General features: G+C 47.4%; 1 long non-coding RNA gene and 2 pseudogenes across 1 annotated transcript in view; 2 read left to right on the top strand and 1 right to left on the bottom strand.

Annotated features, from left to right (window-relative positions):
- Nucleotides 1-23,100, bottom strand: part of LOC136790713 (uncharacterized) — a 382,907-nt gene that overhangs the window by 327,714 nt on the left and 32,093 nt on the right. The window lies entirely within an intron of this gene.
- Nucleotides 617-2,032, top strand: LOC136790712 (cytochrome c oxidase subunit 3-like; annotated as a pseudogene).
- On the top strand, nt 11,960-13,606 carry LOC136790710 (cytochrome c oxidase subunit 3-like; annotated as a pseudogene).

Raw genomic sequence — 23,100 nt, 5'->3', positions numbered from 1 at the left:
GACTCCTACATAGTGCCCACCCCAGACTTACCCAACGGCCACTTCCGACTGCTAGAAGTTGACCACTGCGTAGTTATCCCAATAGAATCCCCCATCCGCGTGATCATTACTGCAGGAGACGTACTCCACTCCTGAGCAGTCCCAACGCTCGGAGTTAAAACAGACGCAATCCCAGGCCGACTAAACCAAACTTCATTCATTACCACCCGGCCTGGGATTTTTTACGGACAATGCTCAGAAATTTGCGGGGCTAATCACAGCTACATACCCATTGTAGTAGAATCAACCCCACTCCCACATTTCGAGGCCTGATCGTCCCTTCTATCATCATCCTAATCATTAAGAAGCTATGCAACAGCACTAGCCTTTTAAGCTAGCCAAAGAGGGACTTCCCCCTCCTTAATGATATGCCACAGCTTAACCCCGCACCATGATTTTCAATCATAATTATAACCTGATTAACCCTAGCACTCCTCATCCAACCAAAACTACTAGCCTTCACCACAACCAACCCCCCATCAAATAAGACCTCCCTCACTACCAAACCCACACCATGATCCTGACCATGAACCTAAGCTTCTTTGACCAATTTTCCAGCCCCAATCTATTTGGCATCCCCTTAATCCTACTATCCCTACTCTTCCCAGCCCTACTATTCCCGTCCCCAAACAACCGATGAATCAACAACCGCCTTTCTACTATCCAAACATGACTCCTTCACCTAATCACAAAACAACTAATAGTCCCACTCAACAAAAATGGCCACAAATGAGCCATAATATTTACATCCCTAATAATCATACTTCTTACAATCAACCTTCTAGGCCTCCTTCCATATACATTCACCCCAACCACCCAACTATCTATGAACATAGCCCTAGCCTTCCCACTATGGCTCGCCACACTACTAACAGGCCTACGAAACCAACCATCAGCCTCTTTAGCCCACCTATTACCCGAAGGTACCCCTACACCCCTAATCCCCGCACTAATCCTGATCGAAACAACCAGCCTACTAATCCGCCCCCTAGCCCTCGGAGTCCGCCTTACAGCCAACCTTACAGCAGGACACTTACTCATCCAACTCATCTCTACAGCCTCCATTGCATTAATACCCACCCTTCCTGCAGTATCCATCCTAACAATAATCATCCTACTACTCCTAACCATCCTAGAAGTAGCAGTAGCCATAATCCAGGCCTACGTCTTCGTGCTCCTTCTAAGCCTATACTTACAAGAAAACATCTAATGGCACACCAAGCACACTCATACCACATAGTTGACCCAAGCCCTTGACCAATCTTCGGGGCAGCCGCCGCCCTACTCACAACCTCAGGATTAATCATGTGATTCCACTACAACTCATCCATACTACTAACCCTAGGCCTCATCTCAATACTCCTAGTAATACTCCAATGATGACGAGACATTGTACGAGAAAGCACCTTCCAAGGCCATCACACTCCCACAGTCCAAAAAGGCCTACGATACGGCATAATCCTTTTCATCACATCCGAAGCATTCTTCTTCTTAGGGTTCTTCTGAGCGTTCTTCCACTCGAGCCTGGCCCCAACCCCAGAACTAGGAGGCCAATGACCCCCAACAGGAATTAAACCACTCAACCCGATAGAAGTCCCCCTACTAAACACAGCCATCCTACTAGCCTCAGGCGTTACCGTAACGTGAGCCCATCACAGCATCACAGAAGGAAACCGAAAACATGCCATCCACGCCCTAACCCTAACGATCCTCTTGGGATTCTACTTCACAGCCCTACAAGCAATAGAATACCACGAAGCCCCATTCTCAATCGCTGATAGCGTCTACGGATCTACCTTCTTCGTTGCCACTGGATTCCACGGACTCCACGTAATCATCGGATCCTCCTTCCTGACCGTCTGCCTCTTCCGACTGATCAAGTTCCACTTTACATCAGACCACCACTTCGGATTCGAGGCAGCAGCCTGATACTGACACTTCGTAGACGTCATCTGACTATTCCTCTACATAACCATCTACTGATGAGGATCTTGCTCTTCTAGTATATTAATTACAATTGACTTCCAATCTCTAGAATCTGGTATAAACCCAGAGGAGAGCAATGAACGCACTCATGTTCATATTCGCCCTATCATCAATCCTAAGCGCCGCCCTAACCGCATTAAACTTCTGACTCGCCCAAATAAACCCCGACTCAGAGAAACTCTCACCGTACGAATGTGGATTCGACCTACTTGGATCTGCTCGATTACCATTCTCAGTCCGATTCTTCCTCAGTAGCCATCCTGTTCGTCCTATTCGACCTAGAAATCGCCCTCCTACTCCCCCTGCCATGAGCCGTCCAACTCCAATCCCCCCTAATGACCCTCACCTGAACTGTAGTGATCCTCCTTCTCCTAACACTCGGACTGGCCTACGAGTGAATTCAAGGGGGCCTAGAATGAGCAGAATAACAGAAAGTTAGTCTAACCAAAAAGATAGCTGGTTTCGACCCAGCAGATTACAGCCAACCCTGTAACTTTCTTATGTCGCCCCTACATTTAAGCTTCTACTCAGCCTTCATTTTCAGCGGACTAGGACTAGCCTTCCACCGAACCCACCTAGTATCCGCCCTACTATGCCTTGAAAGCATAATATTATCGATATTCGTAGGCCTATCAATATGATCCATCGAAAACCAAGTCTCCTCATTCACCATGGTACCAATTCTCATGCTAACCTTCTCAGCGTGTGAGGCGGGCACAGGCCTGGCCATCCTAGTAGCCTCCACCCGCACACATGGCTCTGACCATCTACACAACCTAAACCTCCTGCAATGCTAAAAATCATCCTACCCACAATCATACTTCTTCCAACAGCCCTGCTGTCTCCACCAAAATTTCTATGGACTAACACCACCTTATACAGCCTCCTAATCGCTGCCCTAAGCCTACAGTGATTAATCCCAACCTACTACCCCTACAAATTTTTATCCAACTGAACAGGAATTGACCAAATCTCATCCCCCCTCCTAGTACTATCCTGCTGACTACTCCCACTCATAATCATAGCAAGCCAAAACCACCTGCAACAAGAACCCCTACAACGCAAACGAATCTTTATCTCAACCTTAGTCGCAGTCCAGCCATTCATCCTACTAGCCTTTTCCACCACAGAACTAGCACTATTTTACATCTCATTTGAAGCAACCCTCATTCCCACCCTAATCTTAATCACCCGATGGGGGAACCAACCAGAACGCCTAAGCGCTGGCATCTACCTGCTATTCTACACGCCAGTAAGCTCTCTACCCCTGCTAATCACAATCATACACCTATACGTGAAAATTGGCACCCTGCACCTGCCAACCCTACAACTAACCCACCCAACCCTATCCACCTCATGGACAGGAATACTATCAGGTCTAGCACTGCTCATAGCATTCATAGTAAAAGCCCCACTATACGGCCTACACCTCTGACTGCCAAAAGCCCACGTAGAAGCACCCATCGCAGGCTCAATACTCCTCGCCGCCCTACTACTAAAGCTAGGAGGATACGGAATTATACGAGTCACTCTATTTATGGGCCCACTGTCCAACCTCCTGCACTACCCCTTCCTAACCCTGGCCCTATGAGGCGCCCTAATGACTAGCTCAATCTGCCTACGACAGACAGACCTAAAATCACTAATCGCTTATTCATCCGTTAGCCACATAGGCCTAGTTATCGCCGCAGGAATAATCCAAACCCACTGATCATTCTCAGGGGCAATGATCCTAATAATTTCCCATGGACTAACTTCCTCCATACTATTCTGCCTAGCCAACACAAACTATGAACGTACGCACAGCCGAATTCTACTACTCACACGAGGCCTACAACCTCTCCTACCACTCATAGCTACCTGATGATTGCTGGCCAATCTAACAAACATAGCCTTACCCCCAACAACAAACCTCATAGCAGAGCTAACCATTATAATCACCTTATTCAACTGATCTGCCTTCACGATCATCCTAACAGGAATCGCAACCCTACTAACCGCCTCCTACACCTTATTCATACTACTAATGACCCAACGAGGCTCAATCCCCTCCCACATCACATCTATGCAAAACTCAACCACGCGAGAACACCTGCTCATAACACTCCACATTATCCCAATATTCCTCCTAATCCTCAAACCCGAACTGATCTCCGGAATCCCCTCATGCAAGTATAGTTTAAACCAAACATTAGACTGTGATTCTAAGAATAGAAGTTCAAACCTTCTTACCTGCCGAGGGGAGGGTTTAACCAACAAGAGCTGCTAACTCTTACATCTGAGCCTAAAACCTCAGCCCCCTTACTTTTAAAGGATAACAGCAATCCACTGGTCTTAGGAACCACCCATCTTGGTGCAAATCCAAGTAAAAGTAGTGAACCCCACACTACTAATCAACTCCCTCACACTACTCACGCTGACAATCCTCCTAACCCCAATCATCCTGCCATTTCTATTTAAAAACTTTAAAAACACCCCACAAGCCACCACCCGCGCTGTTAAAACCGCATTCCTAATTAGCCTAGCCCCTACAACCGCATTCATCTACTCGGGAGTAGAATCTGTCACCTGCCACTGGGAGTGAAAATTCATTATAAACTTTAAAATCCCCCTGAGCCTAAAAATAGACCAATACTCAATAACATTTCTTCCAATCGCCCTATTTGTAACATGATCAATCCTACAATTCGCCATATGATACATGGCCTCAGAGCCATACGTAACAAAATTTTTCACCTACCTACTGACATTCCTAGTCGCCATACTCCTCCTAACAACCGCAAACAACATATTCCTCCTATTCGTAGGCTGGGAAGGAGTACGAATCATGTCCTTCCTTCTCATCGGCTGATGACAAGGCCGAGCAGATGCCAACACCGCCGCCCTACGAGCCGTAATCTACAACCGAATCGGAGACATCGGACTGATCCTGAGCATAGCATGACTAGCTTCAACATTCAACACCTGAGAGATCCAACAAGCCGTACACCCCCACCAAACCCCAATCCTCCCCCTCATAGGATTAATCCTCGCAGCCGCAGGAAAATCCGCCCAATTTGGACTCCACCCATGACTGCCCGCAGCAATAGAAGGCCCCACCCCAGTATCAGCCCTACTGCACTCCAGTACCATAGTGGTAGCCGGAATCTTCCTGCTCATCCGCATGCACCCCCTGCTAGCCACCAACCAGACAGCCCTAACTGCCTGCCTATGCCTAGGTGCTCTATCAACCCTATTCGCTGCCACATGCACCCTAACCCAAAATGACATCAAAAAAATCATTGCTTTCTCAACATCCAGCCAACTAGGACTAATAATAGTCACTATCGGACTAAACCTCCCACAACTAGCCTTCCTACACATCTCAACCCATGCCTTCTTTAAAGCCATACTATTCCTATGCTCAGGGTCTATCATCCACAACCTAAACGGAGAACAAGATATCCGAAAGATAGGAGGCCTACAGAAAATACTCCCAGTCACTACTTCCTGCCTAACCATCGGAAACCTGGCGCTGATAGGAACCCCATTCCTAGCCGGATTCTACTCAAAAGACCTCATCATCGAAAGCTTAAACACATCATACCTAAATACTTGAGCCCTACTCCTAACCCTTATAGCCACAGCATTCACCGCAACCTACAGCATCCGCATAACCATCCTAGTCCAAGCTGGACAAACCCGAATCCCCCCAATAGTATCAATAAACGAAAACAACCCACTAATCACCGCCCCCCTAACCCGACTCGCCCTAGGCAGCATTACAGCAGGAATAATCATTACCTCTTTCATCACACCAACCAAAACCCCCCCAATAACCATACCCCTTATCACCAAAACCGCTGCCATCCTCATAACAATCCTAGGAATCATCCTAGGCCCCTCATGTACAGGGCCACACCCCTCTAACGGCGCAAGCTTACATAGAAACATTATTAACAGACCTAGACAGATACAAAAACCCCTACAAGACCACGTATTAACTAACCCTGTTAACCCGACTCAGGAGCGCCTATAAGAGCGATTAAAATCTGTAAAAGGAACTCGGCAAATTAATAAGGCCCGACTGTTTACCAAAAACATAGCCTTCAGCAAATTAAACAAGTATTGAAGGTGATGCCTGCCCGGTGACTTAGGTTTAACGGCCGCGGTATCCTAACCGTGCAAAGGTAGCGCAATCAATTGTCCCATAAATCGAGACTTGTATGAATGGCTAAACGAGGTCTTAACTGTCTCTCACAGATAATCAGTGAAATTGATCTCCCCGTGCAAAAGCGGGGATGTGAACATAAGACGAGAAGACCCTGTGGAACTTAAAAATCAACGACCACCGCGAATCCTCAATCAACCCCACTGGGGCCACTACCATCGCAGAGCCTGGTCGATATTTTTCGGTTGGGGCGACCTTGGAGGAGAACAAATCCTCCAAAAACAAGACCATACCTCTTTACCTAGAGCTACCCCTCAAAGTGCTAACAGTGACCAGACCCAATATAATTGATTAATGGACCAAGCTACCCCAGGGATAACAGCGCAATCCCCCTCAAGAGCCCATATCGACAGGGGGGTTTACGACCTCGATGTTGGATCAGGACATCCTAATGGTGCAGCCGCTATTAAGGGTTCGTTTGTTCAACGATTAACAGTCCTACGTGATCTGAGTTCAGACCGGAGCAATCCAGGTCGGTTTCTATCTATGACACACTCTCCCCAGTACGAAAGGACCGGGAAAGTGGGGCCAATACCACAAGCACGCCCCCCCCCTCTAAGCAGTGAAACCAACTAAACCGTGAAGAGGGCCTTCCCCCACCACTTTCAATCCTAGAAAAGGACCAGCTAGAGTGGCAGAGCCCGGCAAGTGCAGAAGGCTTAAGCCCTTTCCCCAGAGGTTCAAATCCTCTCCCTAGCTTCACCCATGATTCAAATAACAACACTAAGCTGCCTCATTATATCCCTCCTATACATCATCCCAATCCTGATTGCCGTAGCCTTCCTAACCCTAGTAGAACGGAAAATCCTAAGCTACATACAATCCCGCAAAGGCCCTAACGTTGTCGGGCCTTTTGGCCTACTTCAACCATTTGCGGACTGACTGAAACTATTTACCAAAGAGCCCATCCGACCCTCTACCTCTTCCCCACTTCTATTCATTCTGATACCAATACTAGCCCTTGTCCTAGCCCTCACCACTTGAGCACCACTACCACTCCCATTTCCCCTAGCAGATCTAAACCTCGGAGTTCTCTTCCTAATAGCCATGTCAAGCCTAGCCGTCTACTCAGTCCTATGATCAGGCTGAGCCTCGAACTCAAAATACGCACTAATCGGAGCCCTACGGGCAGTAGCACAGACCATTTCATACGAAGTGACACTGGCCATAATCCTGCTATCAATAATCATACTAAGCGGAAGCTACACACTCAGCTCCTTTGCCGTCGCACAGGAGCCTCTATACTTCATTTTCTCCTCATGACCCCTAGCAATAATATGATACGTATCCACCCTAGCAGAGACAAACCGAGCTCCTTTTGACCTCACAGAGGGCGAATCTGAGCTAGTCTCAGGGTTTAACGTTGAATACGCCGCAGGACCCTTCGCCTTATTCTTCCTAGCTGAATATGCGAACATTATGCTAATAAATACACTTACAGCCATCATATTCCTAAACCCAAGCGCCCTAGGGCCACCCACAGAACTATTCCCCGTCATCCTAGCCACAAAAGTCCTCCTACTATCTTCTGGTTTCTTATGGGTCCGAGCTTCATACCCACGATTCCGATATGACCAACTAATGCACCTACTATGAAAAAACTTCCTACCCCTCACACTAGCTCTGTGCCTCTGACACATCAGCATACCTATCTGCTATGCAGGCCTACCTCCTTACATAAGGAAATGTGCCTGAACTACAAAGGGTCACTATGATAAAGTGAACATAGAGGTATAACAGCCCTCTCATTTCCTGTTGACCTTAGAAAAGTAGGAATTGAACCCACACAAGAGAAATCAAAATTCTCCATACTTCCCTTATATTATTTTCTAGTAGAGTCAGCTAATCAAGCTATCGGGCCCATACCCCGAAAATGATGGTTTAACCCCCTCCTCTACTAATGAACCCTTACGCGACCCCAATCATAACCTTCAGCCTCATCTTGGGCACCACAATCACAATTTCCAGCAACCACTGAGTTCTGGCCTGGACAGGACTGGAGATCAACGCACTAGCCATCATTCCCCTAATTGCCAAATCCCACCACCCACGAGCAGTAGAAGCCGCAACGAAATACTTCCTAACCCAAGCAGCTGCTTCCGCCCTGGTCCTATTCTCTAGCATAACCAATGCCTGAGTCACCGGCCAATGAGACATCACACAAATAAACCACCCAACCTCCTGTCTACTACTGACAGCAGCAATCGCTATTAAACTGGGCCTAGTGCCATTTCACTTCTGATTCCCAGAAGTACTACAAGGATCGCCACTAATAACAGCCCTGCTACTCTCGACCCTCATAAAATTCCCCCCACTAACCCTGCTCCTACTAACATCCAAATCCCTCGACCCAGCTCTACTCACCGCCATGGCCCTAGCCTCAACAGCACTAGGAGGCTGAATAGGACTGAACCAAACACAAACACGCAAAATCCTAGCCTTCTCGTCCATCTCCCACTTAGGCTGAATCGCCATCATCCTAGTTTACAGCCCCAAATTGGCCTTACTTACCTTCTACCTATACACAATCATAACATCAGCCGTATTCCTAGCCCTTAACAAAATCAAAGCCCTTAACCTATCCATGATCACAACCTCATGAACAAAAACCCCAGTGCTAAACGCCACCCTAATACTAGTACTTTTATCCCTAGCAGGCCTCCCCCCATTAACAGGCTTTATACCAAAGTGACTTATCATCCAAGAACTAACTAAACAGGAAATAACACCAGCAGCCATGGCAATTGCCATGCTATCACTGCTCAGCCTCTTCTTCTACCTACGCCTCGCATACCACTCAACAATTACCCTTCCCCCCAACTCCTCTAACCACATAAAACAATGATACACTAGCAAAGCCCCAAGCACACCTACTGCGGTCCTTGCCTCACTATCAATCCTCTTACTTCCCCTGTCCCCAATAATACATGCCATTGTCTAGAAACTTAGGATAACACCCCAAACCGAAGGCCTTCAAAGCCTTAAATAAGAGTTAAACCCTCTTAGTTTCTGCACATTAAGACTTACAGAATATTAACCTGTATCTTCTGAATGCAAGTCAGACGCTTTAATTAAGCTAAAGCCTCCCTAGACAGATGGGCTTCGATCCCACAAAACTCTAGTTAACAGCTAAATGCCTAAACCAATTGGCTTCTGCCTACAAAGACCCTGACGCACCCTAGTGCGCATCGATGAGCTTGCAACTCAACATGAATTTCACTACAGAGCCGATAAGAAGAGGAATTAAACCTCTGTAAAAAGGACTACAGCCTAACGCTTCAACACTCAGCCATCTTACCCGTCACCTTCATCAACCGATGACTATTTTCCACTAACCATAAGGATATTGGCACCCTGTACCTCATCTTCGGGGCATGAGCAGGAATAGTCGGCACCGCACTCAGCCTATTAATCCGCGCAGAACTAGGACAACCAGGAACTCTCCTAGGCGACGACCAAATTTACAATGTAATCGTTACCGCTCACGCCTTTGTAATAAGCTTCTTTATAGTCATACCCATCATGATCGGAGGATTCGGCAACTGATTAGTCCCCCTCATAATCGGTGCCCCCGACATAGCATTCCCGCGAATAAACAACATAAGCTTTTGACTCCTCCCCCCATCATTCCTCCTCCTACTAGCCTCATCCACTGTAGAAGCTGGCGCCGGCACAGGCTGAACTGTCTACCCTCCCCTAGCAGGTGACCTTGCCCACGCCGGAGCTTCAGTAGACCTGGCTATCTTCTCACTCCACTTAGCCGGTATCTCCTCCATCCTTGGGGCCATCAACTTTATCACCACAGCCATCAACATAAAACCCCCCGCACTCTCACAATACCAAACCCCACTATTTGTCTGATCCGTACTAATTACCGCCATCCTACTCCTTCTATCACTCCCCGTACTCGCCGCCGGTATTACAATATTACTAACTGATCGAAACCTAAACACCACATTCTTCGACCCCGCTGGAGGAGGAGACCCAATCCTGTACCAACACCTATTCTGATTCTTCGGACACCCAGAAGTCTATATTCTGATCCTACCGGGGTTCGGAATCATCTCACACGTAGTCACGTACTACTCAGGCAAAAAGGAGCCCTTCGGCTACATGGGAATAGTCTGAGCCATACTATCCATCGGCTTCCTAGGATTCATCGTCTGAGCTCACCACATGTTTACAGTAGGAATAGACGTTGATACCCGAGCCTACTTTACATCAGCCACTATAATCATTGCCATCCCTACCGGAATCAAAGTATTTAGCTGACTAGCCACCCTGCACGGAGGAACAATCAAATGAGACCCCCCCAATACTATGAGCTCTAGGATTTATCTTCCTATTTACCATCGGAGGATTAACAGGAATCGTTCTTGCAAACTCTTCCCTAGACATCGCCCTGCACGACACGTACTACGTAGTTGCCCACTTCCACTACGTCCTATCCATAGGCGCCGTCTTTGCCATTCTAGCAGGATTTACTCACTGATTCCCACTACTCACTGGGTTTACCCTACACCAAACATGAGCAAAAGCCCACTTCGGGGTAATATTTACAGGAGTAAACCTAACGTTCTTCCCCCAGCACTTCCTAGGCCTAGCAGGAATACCCCGACGATACTCGGACTATCCCGACGCCTACACACTATGAAACACCATTTCCTCCATCGGCTCCCTAATCTCAATAGTAGCCGTAATCATACTAATATTCATCATCTGAGAAGCCTTTTCGGCCAAACGAAAAGTCCTACAACCAGAACTAACTACCACAAACGTTGAATGAATCCACGGCTGCCCTCCCCCATACCATACTTTCGAGGAACCGGCCTTCGTCCAAGTACAAGAAAGGAAGGAATCGAACCCTCACATGCTGGTTTCAAGCCAACTGCATTAACCGCTCATGCTTCTTTCTTATGAGACGTTAGTAAACCAATTACATAGCCTTGTCAAGACTAAATCACAGGTAAAAATCCTGTACATCTCATGTGGCCAACCACTCCCAACTAGGATTCCAAGACGCCTCATCACCCATCATAGAAGAACTCGTTGAATTCCACGACCACGCCCTAATCGTTGCCCTAGCTATCTGCAGCCTAGTTCTCTACCTTTTAGCCCACATACTAACAGAAAAACTCTCGTCCAATGCTGTAGACACCCAAGAAGTAGAGCTGATCTGGACAATCCTACCTGCTATCGTCCTGGTACTCCTCGCCCTCCCATCCCTACAAATCCTCTACATAATGGACAAAATCGATGAACCAGACCTCACCCTAAAAGCCATCGGCCACCAATGATACTGAAGCTACGAATACACAGACTTCAAAGACCTATCATTCGACTCCTACATAGTGCCCACCCCAGACTTACCCAACGGCCACTTCCGACTGCTAGAAGTTGACCACCGCGTAGTTATCCCAATAGAATCCCCCATCCGCGTGATCATTACTGCAGGAGACGTACTCCACTCCTGAGCAGTCCCAACGCTCGGAGTTAAAACAGACGCAATCCCAGGCCGACTAAACCAAACTTCATTCATTACCACCCGGCCTGGGATTTTTTACGGACAATGCTCAGAAATTTGCGGGGCTAATCACAGCTACATACCCATTGTAGTAGAATCAACCCCACTCCCACATTTCGAGGCCTGATCGTCCCTTCTATCATCATCCTAATCATTAAGAAGCTATGCAACAGCACTAGCCTTTTAAGCTAGCCAAAGAGGGACTTCCCCCTCCTTAATGATATGCCACAGCTTAACCCCGCACCATGATTTTCAATCATAATTATAACCTGATTAACCCTAGCACTCCTCATCCAACCAAAACTACTAGCCTTCACCACAACCAACCCCCCATCAAATAAGACCTCCCTCACTACCAAACCCACACCATGATCCTGACCATGAACCTAAGCTTCTTTGACCAATTTTCCAGCCCCAATCTATTCGGCATCCCCTTAATCCTACTATCCCTACTCTTCCCAGCCCTACTATTCCCGTCCCCAAACAACCGATGAATCAACAACCGCCTTTCTACTATCCAAACATGACTCCTTCACCTAATCACAAAACAACTAATAGTCCCACTCAACAAAAATGGCCACAAATGAGCCATAATATTTACATCCCTAATAATCATACTTCTTACAATCAACCTTCTAGGCCTCCTTCCATATACATTCACCCCAACCACCCAACTATCTATGAACATAGCCCTAGCCTTCCCACTATGGCTCGCCACACTACTAACAGGCCTACGAAACCAACCATCAGCCTCTTTAGCCCACCTATTACCCGAAGGTACCCCTACACCCCTAATCCCCGCACTAATCCTGATCGAAACAACCAGCCTACTAATCCGCCCCCTAGCCCTCGGAGTCCGCCTTACAGCCAACCTTACAGCAGGACACTTACTCATCCAACTCATCTCTACAGCCTCCATTGCATTAATACCCACCCTTCCTGCAGTATCCATCCTAACAATAATCATCCTACTACTCCTAACCATCCTAGAAGTAGCAGTAGCCATAATCCAGGCCTACGTCTTCGTGCTCCTTCTAAGCCTATACTTACAAGAAAACATCTAATGGCACACCAAGCACACTCATACCACATAGTTGACCCAAGCCCTTGACCAATCTTCGGGGCAGCCGCCGCCCTACTCACAACCTCAGGATTAATCATGTGATTCCACTACAACTCATCCATACTACTAACCCTAGGCCTCATCTCAATACTCCTAGTAATACTCCAATGATGACGAGACATTGTACGAGAAAGCACCTTCCAAGGCCATCACACTCCCACAGTCCAAAAAGGCCTACGATACGGCATAATCCTTTTCATCACATCCGAAGCATTCTTCTTCTTAGGGTTCTTCTGAGCGTTCTTCCACTCGAGCCTGGCCCCAACCCCAGAACTAGGAGGCCAATGACCCCCAACAGGAATTAAACCACTCAACCCGATAGAAGTCCCCCTACTAAACACAGCCATCCTACTAGCCTCAGGCGTTACCGTAACGTGAGCCCATCACAGCATCACAGAAGGAAACCGAAAACACGCCATCCACGCCCTAACCCTAACGATCCTCCTGGGATTCTACTTCACAGCCCTACCAGCAATAGAATACCACGAAGCCCCATTCTCAATCGCCGATAGCGTCTACGGATCTACCTTCTTCGTTGCCACTGGATTCCACGGACTCCACGTAATCATCGGATCCTCCTTCCTGACCGTCTGCCTCTTCCGACTGATCAAGTTCCACTTTACATCAGACCACCACTTCGGATTCGAGGCAGCAGCCTGATACTGACACTTCGTAGACGTCATCTGACTATTCCTCTACATAACCATCTACTGATGAGGATCTTGCTCTTCTAGTATATTAATTACAATTGACTTCCAATCTCTAGAATCTGGTATAAACCCAGAGGAGAGCAATGAACGCACTCATGTTCATATTCGCCCTATCATCAATCCTAAGCGCCGCCCTAACCGCATTAAACTTCTGACTCGCCCAAATAAACCCCGACTCAGAGAAACTCTCACCGTACGAATGTAGATTCGACCCACTTGGATCTGCTCGATTACCATTCTCAGTCCGATTCTTCCTCAGTAGCCATCCTGTTCGTCCTATTCGACCTAGAAATCGCCCTCCTACTCCCCCTGCCATGAGCCGTCCAACTCCAATCCCCCCTAATGACCCTCACCTGAACTGTAGTGATCCTCCTTCTCCTAACACTCGGACTGGCCTACGAGTGAATTCAAGGGGGCCTAGAATGAGCAGAATAACAGAAAGTTAGTCTAACCAAAAAGATAGCTGGTTTCGACCCAGCAGATTACAGCCAACCCTGTAACTTTCTTATGTCGCCCCTACATTTAAGCTTCTACTCAGCCTTCATTTTCAGCGGACTAGGACTAGCCTTCCACCGAACCCACCTAGTATCCGCCCTACTATGCCTTGAAAGCATAATATTATCGATATTCGTAGGCCTATCAATATGATCCATCGAAAACCAAGTCTCCTCATTCACCATGGTACCAATTCTCATGCTAACCTTCTCAGCGTGTGAGGCGGGCACAGGCCTGGCCATCCTAGTAGCCTCCACCCGCACACATGGCTCCGACCATCTACACAACCTAAACCTCCTGCAATGCTAAAAATCATCCTACCCACAATCATACTTCTTCCAACAGCCCTGCTGTCTCCACCAAAATTTCTATGGACTAACACCACCTTATACAGCCTCCTAATCGCTGCCCTAAGCCTACAGTGATTAATCCCAACCTACTACCCCTACAAATTTTTATCCAACTGAACAGGAATTGACCAAATCTCATCCCCCCTCCTAGTACTATCCTGCTGACTACTCCCACTCATAATCATAGCAAGCCAAAACCACCTGCAACAAGAACCCCTACAGCGCAAACGAATCTTTATCTCAACCTTAGTCGCAGTCCAGCCATTCATCCTACTAGCCTTTTCCACCACAGAACTAGCACTATTTTACATCTCATTTGAAGCAACCCTCATTCCCACCCTAATCTTAATCACCCGATGGGGGAACCAACCAGAACGCCTAAGCGCTGGCATCTACCTGCTATTCTACACGCCAGTAAGCTCTCTACCCCTGCTAATCACAATCATACACCTATACGTGAAAATTGGCACCCTGCACCTGCCAACCCTACAACTAACCCACCCAACCCTATCCACCTCATGGACAGGAATACTATCAGGTCTAGCACTGCTCATAGCATTCATAATAAAAGCCCCACTATACGGCCTACACCTCTGACTGCCAAAAGCCCACGTAGAAGCACCCATCGCAGGCTCAATACTCCTCGCCGCCCTACTACTAAAGCTAGGAGGATACGGAATTATACGAGTCACTCTATTTATGGGCCCACTGTCCAACCTCCTGCACTACCCCTTCCTAACCCTGGCCCTATGAGGCGCCCTAATGACTAGCTCAATCTGCCTACGACAGACAGACCTAAAATCACTAATCGCTTATTCATCCGTTAGCCACATAGGCCTAGTTATCGCCGCAGGAATAATCCAAACCCACTGATCATTCTCAGGGGCAATGATCCTAATAATTTCCCATGGACTAACTTCCTCCATACTATTCTGCCTAGCCAACACAAACTATGAACGTACGCACAGCCGAATTCTACTACTCACACGAGGCCTACAACCTCTCCTACCACTCATAGCTACCTGATGATTGCTGGCCAATCTAACAAACATAGCCTTACCCCCAACAACAAACCTCATAGCAGAGCTAACCATTATAATCACCTTATTCAACTGATCTGCCTTCACGATCATCCTAACAGGAATCGCAACCCTACTAACCGCCTCCTACACCTTATTCATACTACTAATGACCCAACGAGGCTCAATCCCCTCCCACATCACATCTATGCAAAACTCAACCACGCGAGAACACCTGCTCATAACACTCCACATTATCCCAATATTCCTCCTAATCCTCAAACCCGAACTGATCTCCGGAATCCCCTCATGCAAGTATAGTTTAAACCAAACATTAGACTGTGATTCTAAGAATAGAAGTTCAAACCTTCTTACCTGCCGAGGGGAGGGTTTAACCAACAAGAGCTGCTAACTCTTACATCTGAGCCTAAAACCTCAGCCCCCTTACTTTTAAAGGATAACAGCAATCCACTGGTCTTAGGAACCACCCATCTTGGTGCAAATCCAAGTAAAAGGAGTGAACCCCACACTACTAATCAACTCCCTCACACTACTCACGCTGACAATCCTCCTAACCCCAATCATCCTGCCATTTCTATTTAAAAACTTTAAAAACACCCCACAAGCCACCACCCGCGCTGTTAAAACCGCATTCCTAATTAGCCTAGCCCCTACAACCGCATTCATCTACTCGGGAGTAGAATCTGTCACCTGCCACTGGGAGTGAAAATTCATTATAAACTTTAAAATCCCCCTGAGCCTAAAAATAGACCAATACTCAATAACATTTCTTCCAATCGCCCTATTTGTAACATGATCAATCCTACAATTCGCCATATGATACATGGCCTCAGAGCCATACGTAACAAAATTTTTCACCTACCTACTGACATTCCTAGTCGCCATACTCCTCCTAACAACCGCAAACAACATATTCCTCCTATTCGTAGGCTGGGAAGGAGTACGAATCATGTCCTTCCTTCTCATCGGCTGATGACAAGGCCGAGCAGATGCCAACACCGCCGCCCTACGAGCCGTAATCTACAACCGAATCGGAGACATCGGACTGATCCTGAGCATAGCATGACTAGCTTCAACATTCAACACCTGAGAGATCCAACAAGCCGTACACCCCCACCAAACCCCAATCCTCCCCCTCATAGGATTAATCCTCGCAGCCGCAGGAAAATCCGCCCAATTTGGACTCCACCCATGACTGCCCGCAGCAATAGAAGGCCCCACCCCAGTATCAGCCCTACTGCACTCCAGTACCATAGTAGTAGCCGGAATCTTCCTGCTCATCCGCATGCACCCCCTGCTAGCCACCAACCAGACAGCCCTAACTGCCTGCCTATGCCTAGGTGCTCTATCAACCCTATTCGCTGCCACATGCGCCCTAACCCAAAATGACATCAAAAAAATCATTGCTTTCTCAACATCCAGCCAACTAGGACTAATAATAGTCACTATCGGACTAAACCTCCCACAACTAGCCTTCCTACACATCTCAACCCATGCCTTCTTTAAAGCCATACTATTCCTATGCTCAGGGTCTATCATCCACAACCTAAACGGAGAACAAGATATCCGAAAGATAGGAGGCCTACAGAAAATACTCCCAGTCACTACTTCCTGCCTAACCATCGGAAACCTGGCGCTGATAGGAACCCCATTCCTAGCCGGATTCTACTCAAAAGACCTCATCATCGAAAGCTTAAACACATCATACCTAAATACTTGAGCCCTACTCCTAACCCTTATAGCCACAGCATTCACCGCAACCTACAGCATCCGCATAACCATCCTAGTCCAAGCTGGACAAACCCGAATCCCCCCAATAGTATCAATAAACGAAAACAACCCACTAATCACCGCCCCCCTAACCCGACTCGCCCTAGGCAGCATTACAGCAGGAATAATCATTACCTCTTCCATCACACCAACCAAAACCCCCCCAATAACCATACCCCTTATCACCAAAACCGCTGCCATCCTCATAACAATCCTAGGAATCATCCTAGGCCCCTCATGTACAGGGCCACACCCCTCTAACGGCGCAAGCTTACATAGAAACATTATTAACAGACCTAGACAGATACAAAAACCCCTACAAGACCACGTATTAACTAACCCTGTTAACCCGACTCAGGAGCGCCTATAAGAGCGATTAAAATCTGTGAAAGGAACTCGGCAAATTAATAAGGCCCGACTGTTTACCAAAAACATAGCCTTCAGCAAATTAAACAAGTATTGAAGGTGATGCCTGCCCGGTGACTTAGGTTTAACGGCCGCGGTATCCTAACCGTGCAAAGATAGCGCAATCAATTGTCCCATAAATCGAGACTTGTATGAATGGCTAAACGAGGTCTTATCTGTCTCTCACAGATAATCAGTGAAATTGATCTCCCCGTGCAAAAGCGGGGATGTGAACATAAGACGAGAAGACCCTGTGGAACTTAAAAATCAACGACCACCGCGAATCCTCAATCAACCCCACTGGGGCCACTACCATCGCAGAGCCTGGTCGATATTTTTCGGTTGGGGCGACCTTGGAGGAGAACAAATCCTCCAAAAACAAGACCATACCTCTTTACCTAGAGCTACCCCTCAAAGTGCTAACAGTGACCAGACCCAATATAATTGATTAATGGACCAAGCTACCCCAGGGATAACAGCGCAATCCCCCTCAAGAGCCCATATCGACAGGGGGGTTTACGACCTCGATGTTGGATCAGGACATCCTAATGGTGCAGCCGCTATTAAGGGTTCGTTTGTTCAACGATTAACAGTCCTACGTGATCTGAGTTCAGACCGGAGCAATCCAGGTCGGTTTCTATCTATGACACACTCTCCCCAGTACGAAAGGACCGGGAAAGTGGGGCCAATACCACAAGCACGCCCCCCCCCCTCTAAGCAGTGAAACCAACTAAACCGTGAAGAGGGCCTTCCCCCACCACTTTCAATCCTAGAAAAGGACCAGCTAGAGTGGCAGAGCCCGGCAAGTGCAGAAGGCTTAAGCCCTTTCCCCAGAGGTTCAAATCCTCTCCCTAGCTTCACCCATGATTCAAATAACAACACTAAGCTGCCTCATTATATCCCTCCTATACATCATCCCAATCCTGATTGCCGTAGCCTTCCTAACCCTAGTAGAACGGAAAATCCTAAGCTACATACAATCCCGCAAAGGCCCTAACGTTGTCGGGCCTTTTGGCCTACTTCAACCATTTGCGGACGGACTGAAACTATTTACCAAAGAGCCCATCCGACCCTCTACCTCTTCCCCACTTCTATTCATTCTGATACCAATACTAGCCCTTGTCCTAGCCCTCACCACTTGAGCACCACTACCACTCCCATTTCCCCTAGCAGATCTAAACCTCGGAGTTCTCTTCCTAATAGCCATGTCAAGCCTAGCCGTCTACTCAGTCCTATGATCAGGCTGAGCCTCGAACTCAAAATACGCACTAATCGGAGCCCTACGGGCAGTAGCACAGACCATTTCATACGAAGTGACACTGGCCATAATCCTGCTATCAATAATCATACTAAGCGGAAGCTACACACTCAGCTCCTTTGCCGTCGCACAGGAGCCTCTATACTTCATTTTCTCCTCATGACCCCTAGCAATAATATGATACGTATCCACCCTAGCAGAGACAAACCGAGCTCCTTTTGACCTCACAGAGGGTGAATCTGAGCTAGTCTCAGGGTTTAACGTTGAATACGCCGCAGGACCCTTCGCCTTATTCTTCCTAGCTGAATATGCGAACATTATGCTAATAAATACACTTACAGCCATCATATTCCTAAACCCAAGCGCCCTAGGGCCACCCACAGAACTATTCCCCGTCATCCTAGCCACAAAAGTCCTCCTACTATCTTCTGGTTTCTTATGGGTCCGAGCTTCATACCCACGATTCCGATATGACCAACTAATGCACCTACTATGAAAAAACTTCCTACCCCTCACACTAGCTCTGTGCCTCTGACACATCAGCATACCTATCTGCTATGCAGGCCTACCTCCTTACATAAGGAAATGTGCCTGAACTACAAAGGGTCACTATGATAAAGTGAACATAGAGGTATAACAGCCCTCTCATTTCCTGTTGACCTTAGAAAAGTAGGAATTGAACCCACACAAGAGAAATCAAAATTCTCCATACTTCCCTTATATTATTTTCTAGTAGAGTCAGCTAATCAAGCTATCGGGCCCATACCCCGAAAATGATGGTTTAACCCCCTCCTCTACTAATGAACCCTTACGCGACCCCAATCATAACCTTCAGCCTCATCTTGGGCACCACAATCACAATTTCCAGCAACCACTGAGTTCTGGCCTGGACAGGACTGGAGATCAACGCACTAGCCATCATTCCCCTAATTGCCAAATCCCACCACCCACGAGCAGTAGAAGCCGCAACGAAATACTTCCTAACCCAAGCAGCTGCTTCCGCCCTGGTCCTATTCTCTAGCATAACCAATGCCTGAGTCACCGGCCAATGAGACATCACACAAATAAACCACCCAACCTCCTGTCTACTACTGACAGCAGCAATCGCTATTAAACTGGGCCTAGTGCCATTTCACTTCTGATTCCCAGAAGTACTACAAGGATCGCCACTAATAACAGCCCTGCTACTCTCGACCCTCATAAAATTCCCCCCACTAACCCTGCTCCTACTAACATCCAAATCCCTCGACCCAGCTCTACTCACCGCCATGGCCCTAGCCTCAACAGCACTAGGAGGCTGAATAGGACTGAACCAAACACAAACACGCAAAATCCTAGCCTTCTCGTCCATCTCCCACTTAGGCTGAATCGCCATCATCCTAGTTTACAGCCCCAAATTGGCCTTACTTACCTTCTACCTATACACAATCATAACATCAGCCGTATTCCTAGCCCTTAACAAAATCAAAGCCCTTAACCTATCCATGATCACAACCTCATGAACAAAAACCCCAGTGCTAAACGCCACCCTAATACTAGTACTTTTATCCCTAGCAGGCCTCCCCCCATTAACAGGCTTTATACCAAAGTGACTTATCATCCAAGAACTAACTAAACAGGAAATAACACCAGCAGCCATGGCAATTGCCATGCTATCACTGCTCAGCCTCTTCTTCTACCTACGCCTCGCATACCACTCAACAATTACCCTTCCCCCCAACTCCTCTAACCACATAAAACAATGATACACTAGCAAAGCCCCAAGCACACCTACTGCGGTCCTTGCCTCACTATCAATCCTCTTACTTCCCCTGTCCCCAATAATACATGCCATTGTCTAGAAACTTAGGATAACACCCCAAACCGAAGGCCTTCAAAGCCTTAAATAAGAGTTAAACCCTCTTAGTTTCTGCACATTAAGACTTACAGAATATTAACCTGTATCTTCTGAATGCAAGTCAGACGCTTTAATTAAGCTAAAGCCTCCCTAGACAGATGGGCTTCGATCCCACAAAACTCTAGTTAACAGCTAAATGCCTAAACCAATTGGCTTCTGCCTACAAAGACCCTGACGCACCCTAGTGCGCATCGATGAGCTTGCAACTCAACATGAATTTCACTACAGAGCCGATAAGAAGAGGAATTAAACCTCTGTAAAAAGGACTACAGCCTAACGCTTCAACACTCAGCCATCTTACCCGTCACCTTCATCAACCGATGACTATTTTCCACTAACCATAAGGATATTGGCACCCTGTACCTCATCTTCGGGGCATGAGCAGGAATAGTCGGCACCGCACTCAGCCTATTAATCCGCGCAGAACTAGGACAACCAGGAACTCTCCTAGGCGACGACCAAATTTACAATGTAATCGTTACCGCTCACGCCTTTGTAATAAGCTTCTTTATAGTCATACCCATCATGATCGGAGGATTCGGCAACTGATTAGTCCCCCTCATAATCGGTGCCCCCGACATAGCATTCCCGCGAATAAACAACATAAGCTTTTGACTCCTCCCCCCATCATTCCTCCTCCTACTAGCCTCATCCACTGTAGAAGCTGGCGCCGGCACAGGCTGAACTGTCTACCCTCCCCTAGCAGGTGACCTTGCCCACGCCGGAGCTTCAGTAGACCTGGCTATCTTCTCACTCCACTTAGCCGGTATCTCCTCCATCCTTGGGGCCATCAACTTTATCACCACAGCCATCAACATAAAACCCCCCGCACTCTCACAATACCAAACCCCACTATTTGTCTGATCCGTACTAATTACCGCCATCCTACTCCTTCTATCACTCCCCGTACTCGCCGCCGGTATTACAATATTACTAACTGATCGAAACCTAAACACCACATTCTTCGACCCCGCTGGAGGAGGAGACCCAATCCTGTACCAACACCTATTCTGATTCTTCGGACACCCAGAAGTCTATATTCTGATCCTACCGGGGTTCGGAATCATCTCACACGTAGTCACATACTACTCAGGCAAAAAGGAGCCCTTCGGCTACATGGGAATAGTCTGAGCCATACTATCCATCGGCTTCCTAGGATTCATCGTCTGAGCTCACCACATGTTTACAGTAGGAATAGACGTTGATACCCGAGCCTACTTTACATCAGCCACTATAATCATTGCCATCCCTACCGGAATCAAAGTATTTAGCTGACTAGCCACCCTGCACGGAGGAACAATCAAATGAGACCCCCCCCAATACTATGAGCTCTAGGATTTATCTTCCTATTTACCATCGGAGGATTAACAGGAATCGTTCTTGCAAACTCTTCCCTAGACATCGCCCTGCACGACACGTACTACGTAGTTGCCCACTTCCACTACGTCCTATCCATAGGCGCCGTCTTTGCCATTCTAGCAGGATTTACTCACTGATTCCCACTACTCACTGGGTTTACCCTACACCAAACATGAGCAAAAGCCCACTTCGGGGTAATATTTACAGGAGTAAACCTAACGTTCTTCCCCCAGCACTTCCTAGGCCTAGCAGGAATACCCCGACGATACTCGGACTATCCCGACGCCTACACACTATGAAACACCATTTCCTCCATCGGCTCCCTAATCTCAATAGTAGCCGTAATCATACTAATATTCATCATCTGAGAAGCCTTTTCGGCCAAACGAAAAGTCCTACAACCAGAACTAACTACCACAAACGTTGAATGAATCCACGGCTGCCCTCCCCCATACCATACTTTCGAGGAACCGGCCTTCGTCCAAGTACAAGAAAGGAAGGAATCGAACCCTCACATGCTGGTTTCAAGCCAACTGCATTCACCGCTCATGCTTCTTTCTTATGAGACGTTAGTAAACCAATTACATAGCCTTGTCAAGACTAAATCACAGGTAAAAATCCTGTACATCTCATGTGGCCAACCACTCCCAACTAGGATTCCAAGACGCCTCATCACCCATCATAGAAGAACTCGTTGAATTCCACGACCACGCCCTAATCGTTGCCCTAGCTATCTGCAGCCTAGTTCTCTACCTTTTAGCCCACATACTAACAGAAAAACTCTCGTCCAATGCTGTAGACGCCCAAGAAGTAGAGCTGATCTGGACAATCCTACCTGCTATCGTCCTGGTACTCCTCGCCCTCCCATCCCTACAAATCCTCTACATAATGGACGAAATCGATGAACCAGACCTCACCCTAAAAGCCATCGGCC

This window comes from Anser cygnoides, chromosome 4, assembly GCF_040182565.1.
Source record: "Anser cygnoides isolate HZ-2024a breed goose chromosome 4, Taihu_goose_T2T_genome, whole genome shotgun sequence".
Classification (NCBI taxonomy): domain Eukaryota; kingdom Metazoa; phylum Chordata; class Aves; order Anseriformes; family Anatidae; genus Anser; species Anser cygnoides.
This window is presented reverse-complemented; position numbering and strand designations above follow the sequence as displayed.